Here is a 16,987-nt window from a genome sequence, read left to right on the forward strand (position 1 = left end):
AGCGAGAAGCTCGTCTCACTCTAGTGTGCATTCCCGAAGTCTAACCAAGGTGTGGGATCTAACTCACTCGCCTTGGAGTCCTTGGGTGAGTGCCATTCAGTGCTGGACTTCACAAGTGTGTACCAGATGGAATGGCAATTGTGGGGGTCTCCCAGGGAATCTGAGGCCCCCAGGTGCTTGCCCTGTTGGTGCAAGCCTGGCACCCTGGCAGTGCCAACTTGATGCCAGACTGGCATTGCTGAGGTGCCCAGGTGGCACTGCCAGCTAGCAGGAGGGTGCCAGGCGGACACTGCCAAGATGCCAAGCTGGCATGTTTTGCACAGCAGTGTTCGGACCAGGGATGCCCTGCGCAGGTGTGTGTGGGGGGCCTACGGACCTCTTATAGTGAGTTGGGGTTTGGGAGAGGTTTAGGGGTCATGTTGGGCCTCGAGTGATCATCTCTCACTACACTGAGGACCTCTGGCGAGTGGAGCGCCTCAGTCCAGGAAACGGGGCTATGCGTGGCCTTGTTGAGGCGTTCCCCACCGAGGCCCCATGTCTAACTGGAGTCACATTAGATAGTATTGTGTTTCTTGTCGCTGCAAGCGTTAGGAAACACGCAGCTAAATGCGCTCACTATGGGACAAAGTTCCCATTTGGTTAGATCGCGCCCAAAATATTTATGTAAGATCATCTGTCTGCTTAGACCTCCGCCAAGGTAAGTTGGGAAGTGGGCAACGGGGTGCTTGTTGAGGAACTCCCCCCTCCATCTTTCTGAATGTCCCCCAAATGGCTAATGAGTGACCCTCCCAACCAGATGCCAGCTGAGACCCCAAAGCAGGCAATCAATTCCCACTCAAGTGCCACCATCACTGGTATCAACCCAGCGACAGATGGAGGACCCAACAAGTGAGGTGCCTGAAACACAAAACCCTATGAGTTTGCTTGCTCCCGGGAAGGAGCGGGGTCTATCATTTTTGGGCACTAAGTGCATCTGGTATCAGATGGTGGTGAGAGTGTGTGTATCTGTAGGGGGGGGGGGGGGTAGTGGTGGTTGGGGGCAAGCTGGTGGTCTCTGAGAGCCATCCATTGCTGTTACTGCCAATCCTCCTCCTCCCCATCACTCCACCTTTCCTTTGCTCATCTGTGGCCTGGGTCCCGCTCTGACCCTGGCCTAGGAATTGATGCACTGCCGACAGCTGCCACCACTCCTGCTGGCACTGCCTGCGATGGACAGCTGCCGAATCTGATAGGCCAGCAGCACTCAGGGTCTTAAACCATGGGGATGTCAGGCATTCACCTGAGGAAGGAGCTGCGCTCCAAAAGCTAGCGATTCGAAACAAACCTGATGGACTTTAACCTAGTGTTGGAAGACTTCTTATTACGAAAATTGGTGGAAGACCATGTTGTGATGAGGATATTGTGATTCTGCAACGGGATTATAGATAGATTGGATGACTGGGCGAAAACCTGGCAAATGGAGTTTAATGTGGGGAAGTTTGAGGTCATGCACTTCAGTAGGAGAAATCAAAAGGCAAATTATTATGTAAATGGAGAGACACGACAGGTGAATTAAGTGCACTGGAATCTAGGTGTTCCAGTGCATGAATCTCAGGCAGGTGCAACAAGGCAAACAACATTTTGGTCTTTATTGCAAAAGGGTTGGAGTTTAAAAATAGGGAGATTTTGTTGCAATTGGAATACTGCATATAGTTTTGGTCCCCTTACCTATAAAAAGGAATCAGTCTACAGGAGATTCACTAGATTAATTCTTGGGATGAGAAAGTTGTCCTATCAAGAGAGACAAAGTAGTCTGGGTCTTTATTCCTTGCATTTTAGAAGAGTGAAGGTTGATCTTATTCAAACATATAAGATCCTGAGGGGCTTGACAGCATGGATGGTGAGATGTTTTCACCACTGGAAAGTCTCGAACAAGGGGACATAGCTGCAAGATAAATGGCCAGTCACTTAAAACAGAGGTGTGTGGAGATTTCTTCTCACAGTGGTTGGTGAATCTCTGGAATTCTCTGTCTCGGAGGGTGGTGGAGGCTGCATCATTAGACTTATTGAAAGGGGAGGTGGATAAATACTTGATAGATTGAGGAATAGAAGGCTCTGGGGAAATGGCACAGAAAAGGATTTGAGGCCGGCATAGATCGGCCATGATCACACTGAATGGTGGGGCAGGCTTGAAGGGCCTGTGGCCAATCCTGCTCCCACTTTTTGTGTTGTGTATGTATATTTAGCAAGGGAGTAATATTTAAATAGATGGAAATCTATTTAAATGAGGTTCACGCCCTTTGTGGGCGAGAACCTCTTGATGATACAGGGGCTGGTTTAGCTCACTGGGCTAAATCGCTGGATTTTAAAGCAGGCCAAGCAGGCCAGCAGCACGGTTCGATTCCCATACCAGCCTCCCCGGACAGGTACCAGAATAGAACAGTACAGCACAGAACAGGCCCTTCGGCCCTCGATGTTGTGCCGAGCAATGATCACCCTACTTAAACCCACGCAACCCGTATACCCGACAATCCCCCCATTAACCTTACACTACGGGCAATTTTAGCGTGGCCAATCCACCTAACCCGCACATCTTTGGACTGTGGGAGGAAACCGGAGCACCCGGAGGAAACCCACGCACACACGGGGAGGACGTGCAGACTCCACACAGACAGTGACCCAGCCGGGAATCGAACCTGGGCGACTAGGGGCTTTTCACAGTAACTTCATTGAAGCCTACTCGTGACAATAGGCGATTTTCATTTTCATTTCATTTCATGTCGTTGGCAAGAGGCTGGGAAAATCGGGAAATGCGATCGCTCCGGCGAGATACACATTTCCTGATTCTTACAGGATTTTCCATCCGTGACGCCAATCCCCTGCATGGCTAGTGCAAGTTCAAAATTGTCTCCTTAATTTTTGCCAGATTCTGCAAATATCTGGGCGCAAACACATTTCTTCCGAATCCACACTGAAGTAAACATATTTGTGCTGTAAATTTAGTTATCTGCACACATACTTCATTACCATAGCAAAGGTCAATTTGTTGCATTAAAGCAATTATGAAGCTCGCGTGTCAGTGATTTCCTGGAGAAACCTTTCCATTCAAGTATTTTTTTCCTCCACATTCTGCACCCAAACTCATATTTCTGAATTCTGAATTCACCCTCTGTGTACCCGAACAGGCGCCAGAATGTGACGACTAGTAACTTCATTGCAGTGTTAATGTAAGCCTACTTGTGACAATAAAGATTATTTATTTTATTTATTTATTTACTCTGGGAAACATGTAATGTATAAACTCTGCTAGAAGCAGAAGGATTGTTGAATCTATATCAAATCTTGAAGCACATGGAGCTGACTTGTTATTAATTGACATTTACAGTTCATCATATAAAGAAGCTCATCATTGCACCAAAAGACCAGGTGGATTGAAGCCTGTTTAAGAAATGACGAGGCATCTCTGAGATAAAGGCTAAGTCATCAATAATTAGTCAGCTAGCTTAGCGAATTCGTGTACATCATGATGTGATCATTTGTATTTGAAAGTTTGTCCACTGCACTCCAAAGTAGTCATACTTCCATACTGAAACAACACTGCTGCCTTGATGGTTGAAAAGAGGCAGCCTTATATGGGCGGCATGGTAGCACAATGGTTAGCACTGTTGCTTCACAGCGCCAGGGTCTCGGGTTCGATTCCCAGCTTGGGTCACTGTTGGTGCGGAGTCTGCACGTTCTCCCCGTGTCTGCGTGGGTTTCCTCCGGGTGCTTGGTTTCCTCCCACCAGTCCCGAAATACGTGCTTGTTAGGTGAATAGGACATTCTGAATTCTCCCTCCGTGCACCCGAACAGGCGCCAGAATGTGGCGACTAGGACTTTTCACAGTAACTTCATTGCAATGTTAAGAAAAGCCTACTTGTGACAATAAAGATTATTATTATAAAAGCAAATGGAGCTTAACCCCATTGCAAGAACTTCAAATTTTACATGCTTGGTTAGCACCCCATCTTAAATTGTAAACATTCACTTCCCTTACCATCAGTACACGGAAGCAGCAGTCTGTACCATCTGCAAGATGCCTGAGGGACACTCGCCAAAGGTCCTTCAACAGCACCTTCCAAACCCGCAACCTCCACCACCTCGAACAATAAGGGCAGCAGACACGTGGGGATCACCGTCAGCTACAAGTTCTCTTCCAAGCAACTTACTTGGAACTATATTGCCATTCCTTCACTGTCATTGGGTCAAAATGTTTGAACTTTAGCACAGTGGGTGTCCCTACACCACACGGACTGCAGCGGCTCATCGCTATCCTATCAATGATGGATCAAGACAACAAATGCCAATGACACTTACATCCCAGGAAAGAGTAAAAACAAATTCATTGAATATTTACATGTATATCTGACAGTACAAAATACCCTAATTAGTCAATAATAAGCCAGAAGAGGATAGGGTGTTCGTCAAATTGTCTGTTTGGCATAAAACTAGACCCAGTTACGTTGTTTTTTCTTCAGAAATATGAAGAGGTTCAAACTAGAAGCTTGAAAGCTTTACTAAATTGTTGGGCCAGTGCCTAGATCACACCAAAAGAAACAGCAGTGTTGACATCTTTCCAGCAGTTTAATTGCATCAAGCTCTTCACCTGCTCAAATCTGAGGCCTAATTCCTAGCGTGAGGGCCTACAAGGTGATCAGAAATTGCCTGCTGGCAAGGACAGTCAAATCACAGAACGTCTTCAGAAGATATTCATCAGCTGGAGCTCATTGCTTGCAAAAGGCAGATGGGTCGTGGATCTGATGACATCTGCCTAAAGTGGCCTCGAAAGGGTTTGCAGATTCCGGTGCTGTTGCTGTTCACATTTGGATAGGATCAAGAGTTTTCCACACCTTTTGTCTGATGAGGAAGGAGCTATGGCTGCAGTTACTGACGCTCACTACCTGCTGCATTTCACTAATTCTCCAAGACTGTCATGTTGAAACATCTTTAAAACTCATGGAAAACATGAAGTGAGCATATGGACACTTAGCTTTGCTATTGGACAAGACAGCTCTGGTGCTTAATTCCCATTCCCGAGGGTAATTTCTTGGAAGGTTTTTCACGGCACTGCAGTTTTTACAACCTCTGTTTCTAAACTACAAATTTATAGAAGATAATAATGTAGTTTGTCTTCCAGAGGTGAACTTGAGAGCTATCAAGTAGATATTGATTACATCCATTTTATTATCTCTGAGGAGGAAATGGTGTAATCCAAGGGTTAAATTGACAGCACGAGGAGGATTGTCAGGTAATTTGAGTCACACTTAAGTGGCAAATGATTTCATTCTAATATGTCTGAGTATGGTTACAATGTCAAATTTAGTAAACATAAATTGGCTTAAAGTACATTAATGCTCATGGAATTCCCATGACATTCATATTTTCACCAGGCAACTTGAAAGATTCCATTTCACTGTATCATAAACCTAACCGGAGAATAAACAACAAATTCCTTTTGTTCTCAAAATGTCATTACAATCTTGCGTAAAACATACAGTAGCAAATTTAACCCTACTTCCTATAAAGTGCAGCTCTGCTCTCCTCATTTATTGATAAATAGCGTACATATGAACAAGGAACAGAAGTAGACCACTCAGCCCTTCGAGCCGGCTCCTCCATTTAATAAGATCATCGGTGATCTGATAGCAAACTCAAATCTGCATCCCGCCTATCCCCAATAAATTATCACCCCCTTGCTTAGCAAGAAACTATCAACCACTGTCTTAAAAATACTCAACAGCTCTGCTTCCACCACGTTTTCAGGCAGGGTGGCATGATAGCACAGTGGTTAGCACTGTTGCTTCGGGTTTGATTCCCTGCTTGGGTAACTGTCTGTGCAGAGTCTGCATGCTCTCCCCGTGTCTGCTTGAGTTTCCTCCGGGTGCTCCGGTTTCCCGCACAAGTCCCGAAAGACGTGCTTGTTAGGTGAATTGGACATTCGAATTCTCTCTGTGTACCCGAAAAGGCGCCGGAATGTGGCGACGAGGGGATTTTCACAGTAACCTCATTGCAGTGTTAATGTAAGCCTACTTGTGACACTAATAAAAGAATGAGAGATTCGAGCTTCACAGACAAGCGACCCTCGGAGAGAAAAGAATTTAGCCTCATCTCCATTTTAAATGGGCAACCCCTTATTTTTGAACGGTGACCCCGAGTTTTAGATTTTTCCACATGCAGAAACATCCTCTTCACAACTCATGGGTTGAGACCAGTCAGGACCTCATATGTTTCAATCAAGTCGCCTCTTACTCTTCCAGCAGATACATGCCGAGCCTGTCCATCCTTTCCCCAAAAGACATCCCACCTATTCCAGGTGTTGGTCGGATAAACCTTCTTCGAACTGCTTCCAATGCATTTGCATCCTTATAGGAAGCTACTCAGTCCTGGTTCATAAAACAAAAATCAGAAAACCATTCATATTGAGTAAAGTACATTACCACTTTTTCCCAGGGTGGAGGGGTCAATTACTCGGGGGGGGCATAGGTTTAAGGTGCGAGGGGCAAGGTTTCGAGGAGATGTACGAGGCAAGTTTTTTTACACAGAGGGTAGTGGGTTCCTGGAACTCGCTGCCGGAGGAGGTGGTGGAAGCGGGGACGATAGTGATGTTTAAGCGGCATCTTGACAAATACATGAATAGGATGGGAATAGAGGGATACGGACCCCGGAAATGTAGAAGATTTTAGTTTAGACGGGCAGCATGGTCAACACAGGCTTGGAGGGCTGAAGGGCCTGTTCCTGTGCTGTACTTTTCTTTGATCTTTGTTCACTGATGAATATTGCCATCAAGTACATCAGGTGTAATTTGCAGTATTCAAGAGCATTGACAACAAGTTTTGAGTTACAATGATCTTTTTAAACAAAGCACTATAGCCATGACCTTACAAGTGCATCAGTATTGCATCAGTATGCCATTCTTATTACCTGCAGCTTCGCAAGGTGTAAAGATTTTGCATCAATTATTTTTCAGTGTCACACACTTATGTCTTGAACCCCTATAGTAACTATGCCAAGATTTAAATCCAAAACCTAGATTGTTTTTGTTATACATGCCCAACCATAAATGAAAGAATTCAAGTGTGATGTTTAATAGTTGTCAGTCTGTTGTTGATTGTTTTTTGTCATTAAGCGAAAATAAACTTTTTGTTTTCATCTGGTGATTTAAGTAGCTCCTGGAAGTGAAAAGGAGATGATCAAACTCAGCCCCTACTCCTCAATCGCCAAAGACTAAGAATTCCTCACCGATTCATGGTATTTAATAAATATTTAACATTTAATGCGAATATAAATGTAATACGATAGCTACATCAGTAGCATGAGAATTCAGCAGTCTTTGCACATAGAATCCCTACAGTGCAGAAGAGGCCATTTGGCCCTTCGAGTCTGCACCGACCCTTTGAATGCCCACACTACCGAGGCGCAATCCCTCGCCCTATCCCTGAAACCCAACCCTAAAGGACAATTTATCATGGCCAATCCACCTAACCTGAACATCTTTGGACTGTGGCAGGAAACCAGAGCACCCGGAGGAGACCCACGCAGGCACGGGGTCGCTGGCAATGTGAGGCAGCAGTGCTAACCACTATGCCACCGTGCCGCCCAATTTGATGTAAAATGATGGGCATGTTGCAGAGGCAGGAATTTACTCCATCAATTTCCATCAATTGGAGTCATAGAGGTTTCCAGCACAGAAAAGGTTCTTTTGCCCATCAACTCTGCGCCAGTCGAAAACAACCTAATCCCGTTTCCCAGCACTTGGCATCGTCACACCCCCTCTAAACCTCCTGCCCTTTACCTTAAATTTATACCCTCCTGGTCATTGATCTCTCCACCAAGGGGAAAAGTTTCTTTGTGTCTACTCTATCTATGCCCTTCATAATTTAATACATCTCACAGAACAAAGAACAAAGAGAACAAAGCAAAGTACAGCACAGAATCTGGTCCTTCGGCCCTCCAAGTCTGTGCTGATCCTGATGCCCTAACTTAAAAGAAAAACCTTCTGTCCTTACTCGGTCCGTATCCCTCTATTTCTTCACTATTCATTTATCCATCCAGGTGCCTCTTAAGTGTTGCTGATGTGCCTACTTCCCCCCTATCCACTGGCAGCGTGTTCTAGGCACCAACTACTCTCTGCGTGAAAAACTTACCCTGCACATCACCCTTAAACCTTCCCCCTCTCACCTTGAACCTGTGCCCCCTGGTAATTGACACTTCCACCCTTGGAAAAAGCTTCAGACTGTCCACCCTGTCTATGCCTCCCATAATTTTGTCGACCTCTGTCAGGCCTCCCCTCAGCCTCTGTCTTTCCAGTGAAAACAATCCTAGTTTATTCAACCTATCCTCATAGTCAACACCCTGGAGACCAGGCAACATCCTGGTGAACCTTCTTTGCACTCTCTCCAAAGCTTCCACATCCTTCTGATAATGTGATGACCAGGACTGTACGCAATACACCAAATGCAGTTTTATACAGCTACAACATGATTTCCCAACTCTTGTACTCAATGCCCTGGCTGAATAATGCAAGCATGCCATATACCTTCTTAGTCACTTTGGCCACCTGTGTTGCCACTTTTATGGGACTGTGGACCTGCACGCCCAGATCCCTCTGTATCTTAATGTTCCTAAGGGTTCTGCCATTTACAGTATAATTCATACCTAGATTTGATCTTCCAAAATACCTCACCTCGCATTTGTCTAGACTCAACTCCATCTGCCATTTCTGTGTCCGAGTCTCCAATTTATCTATATCCTGTTGTACCATCGGCAGTATCAGCAACTCCGCCAATCTTTGTGTCATCCACAAACTTACTAATCAGACCACCCACATTTTCCTCCAGATCATTTATATGTACTACAAACAACAGAGGTCCCAGCACTGATCCCTGCGGAACACCACTAGCTACAGATCTCTAGTCAGAAAAACACCCTTCCACCGCTACTCTCTGCCTTCTGCAACTAAGCCAGTTCTGTATCCATCTAGCCCACCCTGAATCCCATATGTTTTAAGTTTTTGTACCAGTCTGCCATGTGGGACCTTGTCAAACATCTTACTAAAGTCCATATAAATTACATCCACATCTCAATCACGTTCCCCCCTCAATATCCTCTGCTCCAAGGGAAACAATCCCACTCTACCCAATCTCTCTTCACATCTAAAACTCTCCAGCGCAGGCAACATCCTGGTAAATCTCCTCTGCACCCTTTCCAGGGCTTTCCAATTAAATCCAAAAAAATAAAAAATTGTTTCTGGTCAATACCAAATGCTGCGCAAGTAGAGGATTCAATATTTTTCTGGCTCAGAAGAGCACCCATGATTAGTGTACAAAATGGCAGAATTTAGGGCGCGATTCTCTGGAAAGTGTTTAAGCAGTATCAACAGTGAGCAGTGAGTGGGAATTGCCGCAAGTTTCGCGGGGTACGGCCCAGCGAGACCGGCAACACTACTCAATGTTAATTTGTCCATTAATTGAGGCCCCACAGGCTTCTCGCCGCAAATTATTCACCAGGATCACCAGCTGATTCACCGGGACTGCGCTCGCCAAACCGCACGCATCTAACAAGGTTGAGCAGCACTTAAGCTGCACTTGCTCGGCCAACCCCAGCCAACGTGCAACAAGTGTGCTGAGGAGACCAGCCCCAAGATTCGGGGATGCTGACCTGGGGAGGCTGCTAAACACTGTGGAGGCCAGGAAGGATGTCCTGTTCCTCCAAGGGTCCCGGAGGGTCAGCCACAGGGCAGTGAAAATCTATCCACCTCTGCCCTAAACGTATTCTAAGACTCTGCTTCCACTACCTTTTTGCCTCATCTCTGTTTCAAACAGTGACTCCCAGTTCTAGATTCTCCCACGAGGGAATATATTCTCCATGCCCATCCTGTCAAGACCCATCAGGATCTTACTTGCTACAATCAATTTGCTGCTTGCTCTTCTAATCTCCAGAAGAAGCACGTCAAATCTTAACTCATAAAATGACCCACCTATTCCAGGTGTTAGTCTGGTAAACTTTCTCTGAACCGCTTCCAACACATTTACATCCTTTCTTAAATAAAGTGATCAATACTTTAGGTGTGGAGTACTGTGTATCATATAGGCGCTCCATCTTATGCCCATCATCCCAATGTCAAAACACATGAAATTCTAGCAAAGGCTGTTGGACAGACATCAGGAACAGACATAGGCCAGGATTCCCCTTTGCGAGTCCACCCCGCTCAGCCAACCTCCCACTCACTGCATCGATCTGGAAAATTCCGCTGCCGTGAATGGATGGAGAACGCCGCCCATGCTCGTAGTTTCCCCCAAAGGTACAAGATTAAAACCACAAGTGTTGCCACAGTTGAGATTAGCCAACTCAGCACTAGCAAGGGACCTTTCTGTTTTTACTGCTTGGATATTCATGGATAAAACTCAATGAGCCATTAGAGGAAGACATAAATAAAAGTTTTGCTCTGTAAGAAAATTATACAAGCTAAAACAGGTGGATAATTTGAACCTCGTGTTTCAACGTTGGAGCCCAGATGATGTTGATACTGCTTAAATTCCTCAGATCCCATAAGGGATCCCATAAGGGAGGTAATTCCCTCCTATGATTCTCATTCTGTGACTATTACCTGACCACACTCACAAGGGAAGTGTACTGCAAAACACCATGGGATATTCTTCATTGTCTGCAAGTTCGTTAACACAACAACACCAACCTGTTTTTGAGCTCAGCCTTCCACAGAAATGCTGTTGAAGGCGCAAGAAGCTGTTATTTACAAAACGAAAGCAACTACAAATATTGAGCTGTGATTTTGACTCCGAACAGCAAGTGCGAGAAGTACACTGACGCCTGAAATGAAAGATCAGGCAGTTGTATGATCATATTTTAAGCAGTCTCCCCCAGGAACTGTTGTTACCAACGAACAAAGTTGAGAGAAAATGACCAGTAAACAGCAGATGCAGCCAAAGCTCTTCAAGTGTTGTACGTTGATGCTTACAGTTGCCCAAGGCATTTTGCAATCGTATCTCTTCACAATATTACATTTTTCAGTGTAACACATAACATACATGGATTTCTACTGTGAGTGTCTTTGGATTTTTCATTGCAAAACAGAATGCAGTTAAATTGACACTGAAAATGATTTTGGACGGATAGCCATTTCATTTGGTCAGGAGAAACTGATCCTCGCTGAAGAGACCATAATCCTTGAATCGTACCTGTGACTTTGACAAGATTTCCAAGACTTCGCTTAGTGGGATCTGGCATGGGTCCAATCTTGCACTTGGGGTATTTGTAGTCAGTGCTTCATGAAGTCTCTGAAGAGTCTAGATAGTAATAACAAAGAGGGAATATGTTAATAACTCGTAATGGCTACATTTCCACTGTACAGTCTCCACTGCCCAATGAAATACATGTGAAATCCAACCTTCTCCATATGGTGACGGCATGCCATTTGCTTCAGGCTCTGCAATCAGTCAGAATAGACCGATTGTAATAACTCTATTTTAGCCCCTTTGCCATTCCATGTAATCACACTAAAATTCTCACAAGATTGAAAGTACTGGCTGTTAATTAATCAGTTAATTAAAATGCTGTTTTTCATTAATTGCACATTGTGCGTTCTGTAGCTTTGCTCCAATAGTTGCTTCAGAAAGAAAACTTGCATTTAAGTGGCAGCTGTAACTCAGTTGGTAGGCGAGGTTTAGGCATTGGAGAGAGTGCGCAAACTTCCAAACTCCTCTGCCTGCTCCTTCAAACACCATGAAGTCTGCTTGGAAGCATTGTGAACTGGGGGGAGGATGGTGTGGAACTTCAAAAGGGCATAGACAAGTTGGTGGAATGGACTGACATGTTCAACGCGGAGAAATATGATGTGATTCATTTTGGCAGGAAGAACATGGAGATACAATATAAAATAAAGGGGACAACTTGACAGGGGATGCAGGAACAGAGGGACCTGAGTGCAAATGTGCGTAAGTCACTTGACAGGGGATGCAGGAACAGAGGGACCTGAGTGCATATGTGTGTAAGTCATTGAAGGTGGCAGGGCAGGTTTAGAGCCGTTAACAAAGCATACAGTATCCTCGGCATTATTATCCTGGAACTCCCTTCCTATACCTTGGGTGTACCTACACAAGATGGATTGCAGTGATTCAAGAAGTTTACTCATCAACACATTCTCAAAGACAATTAGGGGTGGGCACTATATGCTTGCCTTGCCAGTGATGCTCGCATCCCATGAAATAATAAAAAAATCAATAAGGACATAGTTGCTCTTGCACTCTAAATTATGTTGAACATATTTCAGGCACTGGTGCGGCTGTGGCTGGAAACTGCCTCCAGTTCTAGGTGCTACACCTTAGGAAAGATGTGAAGTTATTAGGAATTGTGCAGGAAAGATTCATGGGAACGTTCCCAGCGATGGTGAACTTTATTTATGAAGCTAGATTAGAGAAGTTGAGACTGTTTTCCCTGGAGATGGGAAGGCTGAAAGGGGATTTGGTAGAGGTATTCAACATCATGAGGGGTCTGGTGTGAGTAGTAAGCACAGAGAAGGAGTTAGAAACTGTTCCCACACGGGTACGTATCGAGAACAAGAGGGCACAGATTTAATGTGATTAGCAAACGAGGCAAAAGCGAGATGAGCGATAACATTTTTACGCTGCGGGTGGTTGGGTTCTGGAATGCACTGCCTGACAGTGTGGTGAAGGCACGTTCGACCGAGGCATTCAAAAGGGAATCAGGCAGTTATCGGAAAAAGAAGAACACGCAGGGTTAGGGACCGAAGGCAGGGGAGCAGCGATAGATGAGTGTCAATGCAGAAAAAATAGGCCAAAAGGCCACCTTCTGCACTAAACAATTGTGATTTGGCAGATTGGAATCCTCAGAGCCCTTTGAGCCAGAGTGGATACAAGTCCACCTCGATCCTAAGAGACTGCCTTCAGATGGAAGAGTTGGTCGCACAATTGCCTCTTCTGAATCAGAAAGTCCCAGGTTCAAGTCCCAATCTCGGGATTGAGCAAGAATATCAAGACAGTCACAATAGTTTAGTACTGATGGGGCATTCCCATGTCAGAGCTGACAGCTTTCAGATGAGAAGTTAAACTGAGGCCCCTGTTGCCAGCTTGAGTAGATGTAAAAGATCGCATGGCACCCTCTTTCAAAGAGGAACACGCAAATTATCTGGGATGACCCAATCAATATTTACCCCTTGATCAACATCACAAAAATAAACTGGTTATCTGCTGCATTTGAGACATATCAATGGTGACTATGCTTCAAATATATGCTTCATAAGCTGTCTGTGAAGTGGTTTGAGACATCCGTTGGTCACGAAAAGAACAACATTCTTTTTAATTTTTTATATACAGCACCTCTCATCACCTTAGATGGTTCAACACCACTTTTTCAAAGGCAATTAGGAATGGGTAATAAATATTGGCCTTGTCAGCCATGTCCGCATACCATGAATGAATTTTTAACAATAATCATTGAGACTGGAGTGCTTCAATATTCATTAAGCAACAAAATCAGGCAGAACGCACACAAGAATAGCAAACAAAATTAAATTAAGAATAAGGGGGAAGTGAGAGAGAATTTAGTACAGAAAATCAGATTATTGTACGCTATATTTGAGAATTTTTAAAGGCTTAAAGCCAGGAATTCTATGTCAGTTAACTGGATGGGAAATTAATCGAAAGAAAAGCTTTCAAACCTCTTATAAAAGAAGCAATTCGAACAGATTCTCGAAGAGTAATGACAATAAGTTTAAGCCAACCTAGGCTCATGCCATACAAACGTATGGGAGGTCTTTGAGAATACAACAGAGTAGTTACAATGATGGATATTATATATCTTGACCTACAAAAAACCACTTCATAAAGTTCTTCATAAAAGACCCCCGACTAAAATAAAAACTCTTGAGAAAAATAAAGTAGCTGTAAATTGGATAATAAAACAGTTAAATAATAGTAAATAAACGGAGAGTGATGAATAGTAGCAGCTATAACTGTGACTAGCTGTGCACCTCAGGGATCACTTCTGGGACCTCAGTGTTAAGCATATTTAGAAATGATCTCAATGAGACATACAGGAACAGATGCCAGGATTGCAGATTACATTTGAAAGCAGAATGTTTAGAGAAAAAAAACGCTTCAGATATAAAAAAGAATATCAGTGATTGCACTAGGGGAATCTCACAAACAATTTAGCATTGAAATATTGGGGGAGTGTGTACAATTTTGGCCGTTGTGTAATAGCAAAAACATCTTCACTTTCGAGAAAACATAGAGGACCAAAACAAAAACTGAGAATTGAGGTTTGCATGCTCAAGCTGCAAGGAAACTGGGAACATTTACACAGGAGAAAGAAGTTTAAAGGGTGGCCGCCAATACATTTCTAATGTGAAGAGGTATCGATAAACTGAATGCTGAGGATTTCTTTGAGACAGTCAGATACATATTCAGGAATCACAAAGATTGGTGACTACATAGAGCAAACTGTCATAAGCCATTTGGAAGTCGGATACCGTGATAGGCTCAGAATTTGCGTGGAAAGTAACACTCAGTTTAATGCAGTCACCATAATAAATACCATAAATCAGCCAACAATTTGTGTTGAGAAATAAATGCCCCATAAGTTGAAAATTGCACCAATTTGCTGGAAGATGCGTACCAGTTTGTCATTCGCCTTGTGGAGGCATCAGCTCATTATGAACATTCCTGTGAATTTCAAGACATTGTTGAATTTATGCAGTCAGTAAAAAAGAAACTCACTGCTGAATGTTAGGACTGGTACTTAGCCATGCAGGAAACCTTCTAATGATGCAATTTATATTCTTGCAATGCTCCTCAACCTCTCAAACCCAGAAAGGGAACAACTAAAACTGTAGCATCTCTGCCCTGCAGGTAGTGAATTGCTCTTGGAGATTTAAAGATTTAAATCTGTGGGGTTTTTGTTAAAACTTGCTTTTCCTTTCTGCCTTTTTTGCAGCTGTCGGCATTGCTGGAATGCAAACATTTGTATTAGTGGGATGGCCAATGGGACTTGCAATATTGCATCAGACATGCCCATCTTGATCTGCGGGGAGGGAGCAGACAGATCAAAAGCAATTTCACAGGGTTGTGCTCAAGGGACTCTCATGGACCAAGGACTAAAAATGTTGAAAAGCGCAAAAGGAGCCTTAAACTAGAAATCAGGATTAGCTGACTTTGCGTGGGGAAGTTTTGGAGCCTTTTACAAGGCATCAGTGGAGCTAACAACAAAAAATGCTGGAAAATCTCAGCAGATCTGGCAGCATCAGTAGGGAGAGAAAAAAGCTAATGTTTTGAGTCCAGATGACCCTTTGTTAAAGCGGGGAGCACACATCAGCTCCCCACAAAATAGAGTTCCAATGGAGCTTTATAAAGGTATTCTGAGCAGAATGCTCGAAGAAATCTATCTACTCTTTGCAGTATCCTTGAGCACGGGTGAGGTCCTGGAGGACTGGAGGATTGCTAATGTTGTCCCTTTGTTTAAGAAGGGTAGCAGGGATAATCCAGGGAATTATAGACCTGTGAGCTTGACGTCAGTGGTAGGCAAACTGTTGGAGAAGATACCGAGGGATAGGATCTATTCACATTTGGAAGAAAATAGACTTATCAGTGATAAGCAGCATGGTTTTGTGCAGGGAAGGTCATGTCTTACAAACCTAATAGAATTCTTTGAGGAAGTGAGAAAGTTAATTGATGAGGGAAGGGCTGTAGATGTCATATACATGGACTTCAGTAAGGTGTTTGATAAAGTTTCTCATGGCAGGTTGATGGAAAAAGTGAAGTCGTATGGGGTTCAGGGTGTACTAGCTAGATGGATACAAAAACTGGCTGGGCAACAAGAGACAGAGAGTAGTGGTGGAAGGGAGTGTCTCAAAATGGAGAAAGGTGGCTAGTGGTGTTCCACAGGGATCCATGCTCGGACCACTGTTATTTGTGATACATAAATGATCTGGAGGAAGGCATAGGTGGTCTGATTAGCAAGTTTGCAGATGATACTAAGATTGGGTGGAGTTGCAGATAGTGAGATAGATTGGAGAGTTGGGCAGAGAAATGGCAGATGGAGTTCAATCCAGGCAAATGTGAGGTGATGCATTTTGAAAGATCTAATTCAAGAGCGGACTATACGGTCAATGGAAGAGTCTTGGAGAAAATTGATGTACAGAGAGATCTGGGAGTTCAGGTCCATTGTACCCTGAAGGTGGCAATGCAGGTCGATAGAGAGGTCAAGAAGGCTTACAGCATGCTTGGCTTCATCAGACGGGATATTGAGTACAAGAGTCGGACGGTCATGTTACAGTTGTATAGGACTTTGGTTAGGCCACATTTGGAATACAGCGTGCAGTTCTGGTCGCCACATTACCAGAAGGATGTGGATGCTTTAGAGAGGGTGCAGAGGAGGTTCACCAGGATGTTGCCTGGTATGGAGGGTGCTAGCTATGAAGAAAGGTTGAGTAGATTAGGATTGTTTTCGTTGGAAAGACGGAGGTTGAGGGGGTGACCTGATTGTGGTCTACAAAATTATGAGAGGTATGGATAGGGTGGATAGCAACAAGCTTTTTCCAAGAGTGGGGGTGTCAATTACAAGGGGTCATGATTTCAAGGTGAGAGGGGGAAAGTTTAAGGGAGATGTGCGTGGGAAGTTTTTTATTCAGAGGGTGGTAGGTGCCTGGAACGCTTTGCCAGTGGAGGTGGTAGAGGCAGGCACGATAGCATCATTTAAGATGCATCCAGACAGATATATGAACGGGCGGGGAACAGAGGGAAGTAGATCCTTGGAAAATAGGCAACAGGTTTAGATAAAGAATCTGAATCGGCGCAGGCTGGGAGGGCCAAAGGGCCTGTTCCTGTGCTGTAATTTTCTTTGTTCTTTGTTTGTACTAATCCAATCTCATCTCAGTCATTTAGAGGGGATCTATCATTGTGAAAATTGGCATTTTAGTCCTTGGATTATTTCTGAA

At 44.2% G+C, this 16,987-nt stretch overlaps 1 protein-coding gene across 17 annotated transcripts in view; it reads right to left on the minus strand.

Annotated features, from left to right (window-relative positions):
• Window positions 1-16,987, minus strand: part of tenm3 (teneurin transmembrane protein 3) — a 4,148,867-nt gene that overhangs the window by 1,925,382 nt on the left and 2,206,498 nt on the right. For all 17 annotated transcript variants that reach the window (XM_038805737.1, XM_038805738.1, XM_038805732.1 and 14 more), the window contains one exon: window positions 11,214-11,321. The gene's annotated coding sequence lies outside the window, so the exon portion shown is untranslated. The remainder of the gene's footprint in view (window positions 1-11,213; window positions 11,322-16,987) is intronic.

The sequence above is a fragment of the Scyliorhinus canicula genome, chromosome 8 (genome assembly GCF_902713615.1).
Source record: "Scyliorhinus canicula chromosome 8, sScyCan1.1, whole genome shotgun sequence".
Taxonomy (NCBI): Eukaryota; Metazoa; Chordata; class Chondrichthyes; order Carcharhiniformes; family Scyliorhinidae; genus Scyliorhinus; species Scyliorhinus canicula.